Source organism: Mesoplodon bidens (genome assembly GCF_964165515.1).
Source record: "Mesoplodon bidens genome assembly, chromosome: 17".
NCBI lineage: Eukaryota > Metazoa > Chordata > Mammalia > Artiodactyla > Ziphiidae > Mesoplodon > Mesoplodon bidens.
In genome coordinates this window covers 64,141,573-64,154,313 of record NC_138174.1, presented here as the reverse complement: position 1 = coordinate 64,154,313, position 12,741 = coordinate 64,141,573, and the positions used below count along the sequence as shown (strand labels likewise).

The window sequence follows — 12,741 nt, the reverse complement described above, 5'->3', positions numbered from 1 at the left end:
CACCTCTTACTTTGCTAGACTCTGAGCCACAGGTTACCCAGGCCACTCCTTGATATCTGCACCATATCTCCCCTCTACTGTTTGCTGCCTGTTAGATGAACTTTATTTAGTGCATTCACCTGAGTCCGTTCCCCCATATCCCGACTCCCACTATAATACTGCGGTTCAACAGAAGGTGGATAACAAATTCACTTGACAAATTGAATTTATTGGAAGCTATCATGAGCATTATTCTCTGTGTCTGGAATACTATACTATTTAAGACCATCACAATCCCTAGCTTGAACTCTACAGATGGGAATAAGGCACAAGCAATGAAACTAATAAACAAGTGACAATTTCAGCGAGTAGTGATCACCTAGCAATGTTCTGGGATTGGTACTGCTTTGCCCTGACCAGTGATTTGAGTAAGAGTCATATCTGCCTTGCACAGAGAGATGGTAATTTAATTATTATTTCCCCAAAAGACTTCCACTGACCCTAACTGCTTTCCAATCAATCAAAAGGGAAGAGTGTCACAAACTGGTTTCCCATCCACAAAGTGGCTCCTATTTTCCCCCATTAAAAAAAAAATGAAGTTTTTGTTTTTCTTTTTGTTTTTTTTATGGTGGTGGGAGGAGGGCAGGAGGAGGATTTGAGATGCAGGGAAGGTAAATTTTCTTATTAGCTATTTCTGTCTGTTCATGTCAGTCTAATACATAATAATATTTAAAATGTTCAGATGTTAAAAGGTTTTAAATTAAGTGTATCGCTCAGGATTGTAGCAGGCAATAGAAGAAATAATGTGAGGGAAGTTGAGAAAAGGGATTTCTTCCAAAAATGAATCAGGGCGTGGGGCAAACAGGGAAAGCACAGGGATTGCAGTATCCTGAGACCAGTAACTGCAGGACTGTCACCACCACTAGGCCTGAAGGGAAGGAGATGCAGTGGTTACAACAACTGAAGTGAAAGGACCCATGGAGAGGGCTGACTGACAGGCTATGTGACCTTGGGTCAAGGGGCACAGCAAGCCCATGACAACCCTTGACTTCATTTCTCTCCCTCTCTCTATCTCCTCCTGATGCTCCCCATTGGCCAAACTCAACAGTAAGCCAGAGGCAAGGAACACCTTGATGTGGGCTGTACAGCTTCCCACCTCAATTCATATGTGAAGCCCTACTCCCAATGTGATGGTATTTGAAGACGGGGTCTTGGGGAGGAAATTAGGTTCTCATGAGGTTATGCGGGCAGTGTCCTCACTATGGGATTAGTGCCCTTATGAGAGGACACACTAGAGAGTCTGGTCTCTCTCTCCATACACACGCACCAAGAAAAGGCCATGTGAACACACATTGAGAAGGCTGCCATCTGCAAGCCAGGAAAAGAGCTCTCACCATACACCAAACCCTGCTGGACCCTGCTCTTGGACTTTCCAGACTCCAGACTGTGAGAAAATAAATCTCTGTTGTTTACACCACCCAGTCTACTTTATTTTGTTATGCAGCCCAAGATGAGTAATACACCAGGAGATAAAGCAGCTGGAGGAGGGGAGAAAGGAGACCTCGAGAGGCAAGCAGACAATACTCAGCATGCTCAGATAGGTTTTATAAATTAAAAGTTATCAATAGCATTTCTCAAAGAATGGGTTGGTTGATACTTAAATTATTAATTCAGTCAGATAACATCTTATTGCTAATATGTTCTGTACTGAGTTTCTTTTAGCCACCTAAAAACTAAAGCCCTCAAAATTTTTTGGCCAGCTTTCAAACACCAGTAATGGTCAAGTAAAAATTTTTAGAGGAGTTGACAAAACAAATGTTCATTTGTGCTCTATTAAGAATATTTTTTGATGTTTAATTTCTTAATGAGATTAGTGTCTTGTAGTGGACTGTCATGGTTTCAGTAACAATACATTTACCCTGAACAGAAGGCTTCAACCCTGAGGCATGAAAAATAGGAAAATCATGACATTGTCAGGCCACATTAATATCAACAATTACAGAATTAAATTCATGAAGCCAGTGGAACCGTCTTAAATTTTTCCATCATATGGCTTAGTTATCTAATACATGAATTTATAGAATTCTTGGGCCAGATGAATGTCACAGATTTATTAGGGGATATAAAATTGTGAGATGGGAAAGAAGTTAAAATAGAGTTTCATTAAAGTTTGGTTTTTTTTTTTTAAGATAAAGTGTCTGCATAAAGCAGATCATCACAAACAACCTAGCTAGATCAAATAAGCCGAAGGTTGAGAGGAAGGAAAAATCACCATTTCTAATTAAAGCTCTTTAAGTGGCAGAAAAAAGAAAGGTGACTTTAGATGTCTGTGAGATAACTCCTCTACCTTACACCCTTAAAAAAATGTCTTACTTTACAACTTAAAAGCTAAGAAAACAAATCAGAAAAGTTAAAGCTTTAGTGATGCTTTAAAATCTTCTATTTTAAAAAGTCTTTCAAAAATGTTTTCCCTCCAGATGATCTTTTGCAAGAATCCTAAAACTGTATCTAATATCAAGTTTATTATCTGCAGGGAAAGGATCACAAATGAGATTTATGAAGCAACTACTGTGTGCGAACTTCCATGCTCGTTGCTTTACATATATCGTCTCATCCTACCGACTACCCTCTAAGATAGACATTATTTTCATTATCTCATAAAGGCATCTGCAGTCTGCTTTGTCTATCTCCAATTCGCCAAAGCCTAAAGAAAAGTGCATGGCACTAAGAGGCATTCAGTAAATGTTGTTGGAATGAATGAATGGTGCTACTATGCTAATGTGAGCTCAGGTCTATCTACCTCCACTATACATGCTTTTATTAACATGCTATGTTGAAAGAATAGCGTTCAAAATACAGTTACAGGGAATAATCACCACAAAGTAGTACTCTCGGGAAATGCAACCTCTATCACACACAGCAATTCATTCATATTATTTAGATGATGTTCCACCTTTAAAATATGGTCACAAGGATGATAAAACTATATTGGAAGTTAAAATGGACAAGAGAGAAGGAAAGAAAAAGGCCAAGAATCTAACAGGGTGATTATCCAAGGTGGGAACTTTATGCGAAGGTGAAAGAGAATAAGACCACCTATGAGCCAGGTAAGCCATCCAAGATCTGAACACATATACTTGTATGTAAGGGTCTTAATTTAGGTAGACTATTCAAGGGGAAGATGTACAGGAACCTTCCAGAGGTCACAGCTGGTCCCCAGGGCACCTTTATGTGAAAAGATACAGTCCTGTAAGGGGAAAGCTTAGGGAGTCATTGGTGCCTTTGTGGAAAAAGAAAATGGCGCACCAGACGCAACCATGAGCAACAGCTCTAAGCTCTTCACTAAAAATGTCTCCTGAGAAGTAGCGTGGGCTGGGGACTGGAGGGAAAAACAAAATTGGTGATAAAGACCACTCCTGCCAAGAGCAGCCAGAGCTGTGATGAAGAAAGAATGGTGCATATTCAGGTTTGGTTCAGCACCAGGAAAGCCCATCTGTCAATTGATGGACAGCAGTAAATAATATCAGATGGCACAAGACAAAACTACTCAGAAGCTCTTAATCCACAGCCCTTTCTTTAACAGATGCCTTCCTAATGAAGTGGGACCATGCTGCATTTCTTCCTTGAAGTCTCCATCACTGGCCAGTTCCTGACTTATGCTTTTAAACAGATCCCAAATGCCTGTCTTCTCCCCACAAGGCAACAGGTGGCTTGGGTATCTGATATTCAATACCTGGCATGTCCCTGGAGGAAACACGAGGTCCTAGAAATAGCCTGATTAGTAGAGAGAAAGACACGGTACACAGCCATTCTCAGCCAGATCTCATTCCTTGGCCCGTCCAGGTCTTTCCCCATTTCTCCACCTTGCTCTCTATCCTGGAGGCTCACCTGTGTGGACTACAGCAAGGAGGCCCCCCTCCCCTGGCTTCCACTTGGCCTTGGCAGGTGAGGAGCCCCGGCAAAACACTAGAGAAAAGGGGGCAGAGTGAGGCCTGGGGATTTATCCTCCTAACTCCTTCCCTGCAGGGTCCCCTCTAGCTGCTGTGTTCCTCACCTGACAGTCACTGGTTCTCTCAAGTTGGCCTGCTCTGTGCAGCTCTCTCTCCTCTGTCTCAGTAAACCCTTTCCTCCCATCCCTCCACCCTCCCTACCTGGCTTCTTATCACAGTGGACACAGAGATGGAGAAGGGCATAGCTGCTGCCAGTCCTGAATCCCCAGATAATCCATGGCTCTTCTATCCTGTATCTTTATAATGAGTCATTTCTTTTCTTTTCTTTTTCTTTTTCTTTCTTTCTTTCTTTCTTTCTTCCTTCCTTCCTTCCTTTCTTCCTTTCATTCTTTCTTTCTTTCTTTCTTTATTTTTGGCTACGTTGGGTCTTCGTTGCTGCACACAAGCTTTCTCTAGTCTCAGCGAGCAGGGGCTACTCTTTGCTGCAATGCCCGGGCTTCTCATTGCAGTGGCTTCTCTTGTTGCGGAGCACGGACTTTAGGCATGTAGGCTTCAGTAGCTGTGGCATGCGGGCTCAGTAGTTGTGGCTCACGGGCTCTAGAGTGCAGGCTCAGTAGTTGTGGCGCACGGGCTTAGTTGCTCCACAGCATGTGGGATCTTTCCGGACCAGGGCTCGAACCCGTGTCCCCTGCAATGGCAGGCGGATTCTTAACCACTGTGCCACCAGGGAAGTCCCAATAATGAGTCATTTCATAAATAAATTCACCTCCAATTATTTTAATTTGAGAGCACCGTCCCCTTCATATCCTTCCTACTGAGACCTTGACTTACATAAATGTATTCATTCACTCAACAAATATTTATTAAATACCTACTGTGTGGCAGGCATTATTGTATGTGCTGTAAATTCAGCAGTACATAAAATGGGCAAAGAAATATATATATACATGTATATATTAATATATATTCATATATCCACGCATACACAAATATAGTCACACACACATGCACACATACTGCTTCTCTACAATATAACAGTTATTAATCAACTGTACAGGCTCTGAAGTTAAACTAACTGATTTCCAATTCCTGCCCTACTCTTGACCAACTGTAAGATTCTGTGAGAATTTGCTTAACCTCTCCATGCCTCAGTTTATTCATGTGTGTAATAAAAGATAGATAGATTGATAGATAGATAGATAGACAGATAGATCATAGGATCTACTTCCTTAGATTGCTGACAGGATTAAGATAACACAAGTGATGTCCTTAGCAATAAGTGCCCAATAAGCTGGGAATAAACACAAATATTTTTTATTGTCTCCTGGAGCTTTCACTCTTTTTTTTTTTTTTGGCCTCATATAGTTAAAATTTTATTTGTTCTTTTTTTTTGTTGAGAATGCTTAAGATCTGCTTTCCTAGCAAATCTCAATTATGCAATACAGTATTATTAATTATATTAGTCATGCTGAACATTAGACCCTCATAATTCATTCATCTAATAACAAAATTTGTACCTGTTGACCGACATCTCTCCATTTTCCCCATCCCCTAACCCCTGCATTCTATTCCACTATTTCACTAACCACTATTCCACTCTCACTTTCTATGAGTTTCACCTTTTTGTCTATGCTTCTGTTTTTATTTTCTTTTGAATTTTTTTATTACAGAAAATTTCAACCATACACAGAAGTGGAAGGAGTAGTGTAATAAATCCCCATGAATCTATCAATTAGCTTCAAGAATTATCAACACATGGCCAGTTTCATCGCATCTAGGGGACAAGAGAATGATATAGATGAGATGAGATTGGAGCTTTCATTCTGATGGAGAAGGACAAATAAAATAGCCTTAGTTATACTATACTATAAACAGGTAATGGTGACTCTGAGCACAGTACCTTAATTCTCTGAGATTCAGTTTTCTCTTCCATCAAATGAGGAAAATAAACCCCATCTTGCAGTTTGTGTAAGAATTAAATTAGATTGTATAAATAACACACCAAGTACCATATGTGCTCCTCTTCTATCTCTTTACTTCTTAATTCAGATCTCTTGCTTCTTAAACTAGATACAATGTTCAAAATCAGCTTCTCCTGAACTGACCCCTGAAACACGCTGCCATCCATGTTGCTCCCTTACACCCCACAACTGCACCAACTGAGTAGGGTTCCAGAAACACATCCTAGCATTGCAGGGGAGCCCAGAATTCCAGAGAGGACAGAATGGAGACACAGGTGACTGTCGGCAGAGGGGACCAGGGGAGCCAGGGCCCAGGGGCAGGAGTGTGGAGGGCAGGGAAAGCAAGGAAGCATTGACAAAAAATCAGGCTTTGCTTCTTGTGTTTTCTTTTCCTTCCCCCCTTTTTTTCCCCTTTATTTTTAGTAAAATTGCCTTTGAGAATTGTAACCCATTTTAGTGTGCTAAGAAAAAACAGAAAATGGCAGACCATCCATGCTCAGACCAGGATAATATACAGTGAGAGAGGGAGTGGGGAGGGAACTGGGATGGAGGCAAACCTGCAATCTTTCAAAGAGCAACTGTTGCCAAATTGTGTCCGCCCCAGCCCCCCAAGTCTTTCTTCCTCTTCCACCCCATAACGACAGAGTATTCCCTAGCAAAGGAAAAATCTGAAATATAAATGGTAACCCATTAACTTGTGTTAATGGTTGTTGAGTCATGGCTGTCTCATATTATTTTCTATACGTGTTTGTATATATTAAGTCTTGTAAAAATTAAGACAAAACATCCTCGAAAAAGAATCAGAATTTTCAACAAATCGTAAGCACAATAATATGTCTCTAATTATTGTTTAACAGTGAGGGAAAAGAAAAGGAAAGAAATCTTAAGCGATCAACATTAAGGCTCAGTGAATCATGGTGCACCCATTCAGTAGAATGTTATACAGTCATTAAAAGAATCAAGTTCATAGTGTGGATTATATGGGGAAAGCAGAGCAAAAAAATTTACATGCAATACAAACAAATAAAATATACTAAGATGTCAGTACTGATTGCCCAGAAACTGTACAATAATGATAACATTTACTTACTATGCATATAGTAGATTTTATTTCATGTTGTTTATGTATGTTAACTTATTTAATTCTCAAAACAGCTCTATGATTAAATACTACTATTATTCCCATTTATGGATGAGAAAATTGAGAAGTTAAAGAACTTGTCAAAGGTTATACAACTAGCAAGCTGCAGAAATGGGATTTGAGCCCAGGCAGTTAGCCCTGGTAACATGCTCTTAGCTACTCTGCTACACTACCTCCCATACATAGGCTGATAATAACAATAGCTATCAATTGTTAAAGGCAGCACTCATCTCAGCTAATCCTCACAACAACCCTGTGTGTAGATATTATTAACCTCATTAACAAGATGAAGAACTCAGCATTGGAGCGGGGCTAAGTGATTCACCTCAAAAACACAAGGCTGGGCTCCCCTGGTGGCACAGTGGTTGAGAGTCCGCCTGCCGATGCAGGGGACACGGGTTCGTGCCCCGGTCCGGGAAGATCCCACATGCCGCGGAGCGGCTGGGCCCGTGAACCATGGCCGCTGAGCCTGCGCGTCCGGAGCCTGTGCTCCTCAGCGGGAGAGGCCACAACAGTGAGAGGCCCGTGTACCGCAAAAAGAAAAACAAAAAAAAACAAGGCTACAAACTGAGAAATCAAATCTCACTCCATAGGTCATGTCCTCATCATGACACTATATGTTAATTCTTCTTTGCACTATTTGCTAAATTTTCTACAATAAGTATATATTACTTTGATAAAAAATAAAGGAACAAACTAAGTCCAAAAAGAAAGCTACTTTTAACAATGAAAACAATTTAAACTTCAAAGTTCTCTGCCCTTAATAACTTACCTCCACAGTATTTACTAAATTCCTTTAAAATAATGGTTTGGGGGGATAGGTAGCCCACCTTAGAGACTAATCTAGTTAATACAGACTCAATAAGCAGTAAAGCTTTTTTTGAAAATTGTAATAATATGGTAAATTTTACTTATCAGAACCTCAAGGGGCTGGAGGAAACGGACCACCATAGCAGGACTACTCTTCAAGAGAGACGTGCTCAGAGATGAGGTGAGATTATACTTCCTGGGGGCTTGGTAGGGTATATGAGCAACTGTATCTCCATGTAATTCCTCCCTCCCACCTCCAAAATGAAATCTTGCAAAAGTCATTATTCGCTCACAAAAATGCTGAGTGTGAGTAGATTTCTTATAGAAATGGTCCATGGATGGAATTCTGGATCCTGGCCTGACCAGTGCAGACTTATATACTGGTGACACACGATTCATATTATAAAAGTACAACATCATCACCAAAAAAAATACAAAAACTGCAGAAAAGAAAGTGCAGAGAGTAAAGTTCTAGGAAAGTTTCTTAATGTCCATGTGTTAGGGAGTGATTTCTTAAACAAGAAACTAAAAGGAAATGACTGATAAAATAGATGAATAAAATGTAAAAATTACAGTTCATTCTTTAAAAGTGAAGAGAGAAGCTACAGGTGAGGGAAAAGATCTTTGCCATACATGTAACAAAGGATTAGAACCCAGAATATATAACAAAGTCTTACAAAGCAATAAGAGAAAGATCACCTGAATGGAGTGAATACTTGTGCCTCCCCACCAAAAAAATTCATTTGTTGAAATCCTAACCCCCAATGGGATAGTAGTGGGTGGTAGAGTCCTTGGGAGGTAATTAGGTCAAGAAGGTAGAGGCTTCATGAACGGAGTTGTGCCCTTTCAAATTAACCCCAGAGAGCTCTCTAGTTCTCTCTCCACCAGCACAGGACAAAATGAGAAGTCAGTAGTCTTCAACCCAGAAGAGAATCCTCACCAGAACCCGACCATGCTAGCACCCTGACCTCAGACTTCCAGCCTCCAGAAGTAGGACAGATAAATTTCTATTGTTTATAAACCGCCCAGTCTATGGTATATTTGCTATAGCAGCTTGACCTAAGACAACCACCAAAAAAAGAAAAGGCTATTAAAAAATAATTCACTGAAGAAAAAACTTAAATGGCCTTTATGGAAAGATGCTTAACTTTATTAGTTGTCAGGGAAGAGTGAATAAAAAACACAATAAAATATTATTTTATATGCACCAGATGGACAACTAAAATTAAAATTTTTAAGTCTGACAATACCATTGCTGGTGAGGATACGGAGCAACTAGAGTTCTTATACACTCTGCTGATACAAGCATAAATTGGAGAGCAATTTGGCAATATCTAGTAAAGTTAAAGTTATGTATGCCTTACGACACAACAATTCTACTCCTACGTAGATGCCCTAGAGAAAATCTCAGACTTGTGCACATGGAAATATACAATGCATCAACTGCCTGCATTGGGAAAATCTAAAGGCCCATCAACAAGGGAAAGGATAAATAAAATCTGGTAAATTCATACAATGCAAGTGCATAGTGTAATAAAAATAAACTATAGCTATATGTATTAATGTGACGAACCTCTAAAACACAATGTTAAGCTAAAAACCAAATTGTGACAGTATAGCAGGCATCATGATACCTTTTCTATAAAGTTTTTTAAATATGTAAATCATCTCACTTTTGTTTATATATGCATGCAAGCGTAATACAAGTATAAAAATATGCAAAAATGATCACACCACCTTAAGCCAGTGACTGCAAACAGGAAAAAGATCATGAGACCTGGGAGAATCCACAGGGATCTTCAACTGTATTTGCTAGGTATTATTTCTTAAACCCAGGATTTAAGGAAAATGCTATGTTATTCTCTGTAATTTTTTATAAGTATAAAATATTTCACAATAAAAATCAGACAGCAAAAGAACCCCACCAATCAAGGTAGGTATAATGAGTGAAACAAGGACATAAAGGTCTATGACACACATACTCTGTAATAATATTTCAGTATCAGAATATCCAAACTTAGCATTTGGGATCCATCTGCAAAAGTGAATACATATTGCTTCTCTAGGAAAACAACTAAATGTACATAACTTGAACACATATGCAGATCTACATACAAAAGTGATTCCAGGAATTTTCCTAAGTTCCTATTCTTTTTAAACAGGTATTGTTTTTGAGAGAGACAGATACACACTAGGATCCACTATTCACTGGTATCAAAATGCCCTGCACTGAGGCAGGAGTCAGTGGGGACATTATTTCATCCACCCTGGTCTTCACCTCACCAGTCACAGGTAGGAAAGAGGAGACCCCACAGAAGCACAGTACACAGAATCTTTAGGTCTGGATGGAAGAAATGGATAAGAATATATCCCCAGCAAATGCAAAGAAAACAGCAAAGGAACACAGGGACCACAGAACGAGTAATATGCGTGGACACAGCAGTGGTAGATTCCAGTACTGAACTGTGCCCTTTTTATGGCTACATGATGGAAAATAAATGACAAGTACATGTACAAGGTGGCCAAAATTTTAAGGAAAATCTGTGACTGTGTTATGAAAACCACAATGGGTTAAATTAGATTTTTTCTTCCTTTTGAAAAGTCAATATTTGGATTTGTAAAGTCCAAGGTAAAGCCAGTACAAAATAGTATAAAAATCCCTTGACCTACATCACAGTTTATACATTAAGACAAACTGAAAATAAGTTATCAGCTGCTCTGTCAGTATAGAAAAATCAATATTTCCTATCATACCATCTGCTTTAGCGGTGCAAGTTAATAAATTTAGCTGGTGAAATTTTCTTCTCTCTTTGAATTCTGGAGAGAGAAAATATATTTTCAATAGTTAATCTAGTCACTTACTGCATAGAGCAATGAAAAATGAAATACTATTATTCCAGCATGTGAGTTTGCCATGTTCAGTAATAGAATTCTTCACTGAAATTCCTCACCTGTATTACATGTACGATTCAGTGCAACCTAACCTGGTCCTCCTGCTTCCCAGCTTCTTGACCTCTTTGCCCTAAAAAAGGGAATCAACCAGTCGAAATAATAAAATAATCCAAACTCCAGAAAGTAACTTAGCATTGGGACCCGTTTTCAAACCTGAATATATTTTGGTTTTTCTCTGAAAATACAAAATTGACTACCTTTATATAACTTGCACACACATGGACTAGACCTACAAAGAGATTCAGAGAATTTCCCAAATTTTCTCAAATTTTGTAGGGAGACATTGTTATTGAAAGAGACAGACATACGCTGAGATTCATTATGCCCTAATAATACATATCTTTTAAAGAAAATAAGTTAAATATGACTTCAACTTTTAAACAACAGTGAAATACTGCAAAATAGAAATAGGCTTTCAAAGTAATTTTCAAAACAATGAAATACATATTTAGTACCTACTACATGTCTAGGAGGTATGAGGACTTCATGTTTTCTTCTTTGTATTGCTATAATACCCATGCATTAAAACCAATGCCAGCATTTCAATTCAATTCTTCTTTTATAATATTCCAAAAATTCTACAAAAATCCTTCTTTTAATTTTTACCCTAGAGATATTTTCCTATTAATGTGCCTGGCAGCAATTGACCAGTCAGATAAAAGCTCCTTTTGATGTACGTTTTTAAGTTGGTAGGATACTTCCAAATTGGTAGAAATGCTAATTAGGAAATACTCTGGTTTGAGAACTTGTGAAATTAATAAAACTTTCTTGCTTCTGATAAACTCTATGATGTCAGGAAAACTGTCTATCTCTTCTGTAACTTTCTTCCCAGTTGCTATTTATCTCATCCTCTGGGGTTGTAGAGAATTAATATCTGTAAAAGGTTTTGTGTTTTCTTGACCAAAAGAGGGTAAGTGAAAGAAAGGCAGCAGTATTATCACTGCAATGTGTAGACATTTAGGTGAGTTCCAGGCAACTGGGATGAAAAAAAAAATTTTTTTTTTTGAATCACCTTAATAAGCATTTATTTATTTATTTATTTATTTTTAAACATCTTTATTGCAGTATAATTGCTTTACAATGGTTTGTTAGTTTCTGCTTTATAACAAATTGAATCATTTATACATATACATACGTCCTCATATCTCTTCCTTCTTGTGTCTCCCTCCCTCCCACCCTCCCTATCCCACCCATCTAGGTGGTCACAAAGCACCAAGCTGATCTCCCTGTGCTATGTGGCTGCTTCCCACTAGCTATCTAGTTTACGTTTGGTAGTGTACATATGTCCATGCCACTCTCTTACTTTGTCCCAGCTTACTCTTCCCCCTCCCTGTATCCTCAAGTCCATTCTCTAGTAGGTCTGTGTCTTTGTTCCCGTCTTGCCCCTAGGTTCTTCATGACCATTTTTTTCTTCTCTTTTTGTTAGATTCCATATATATGTGTTAGCATATGGTATTTGTTTTTCTCTTTCTGACTTACTTCACTCTGTATGACACACTCTAGGTCCATCCACCTCACTACAAATAACTCAATTTCGTTTCTTTTTATGGCTGAGTAATAATATTCCATTGGATATATGTGCCACATCTTCTTTATCCATTCATCTGTTGATGGACATGTAGGTTACTTCCATGTCCTGGCTATTGTAAATAGAGCTGCAATGAACATTTTGGTACATGACTCTTTTTGAATTATGGTTTTCTCAGGGTATATGCCCAGTAGTGGGATTGCTGGGTCGTATGGTAGTTCTATTTTCAGTTTTTTAAGAAACCTCCATACTGTTCTCCATAGGAATCAGGCTCCCTGACTTCAGACTATACTACAAAGCTACAGTAATCAAGACAGTATGGTACTGGCACAAAAACAGAAATATAGAGCAATGGAACAGGATACATAGCCCAGAGATAAACCCATGCACATATGGTCACCTTATCTTTGATAAAGGAGG

At 38.8% G+C, this 12,741-nt stretch overlaps 1 protein-coding gene across 1 annotated transcript in view; it reads right to left on the bottom strand.

Moving 5' to 3' along the window:
- HS6ST3 (heparan sulfate 6-O-sulfotransferase 3) overlaps window positions 1-12,741 on the bottom strand; it is a gene marked incomplete at both ends in the record, with an annotated part of 667,106 nt that overhangs the window by 551,244 nt on the left and 103,121 nt on the right. The window lies entirely within an intron of this gene.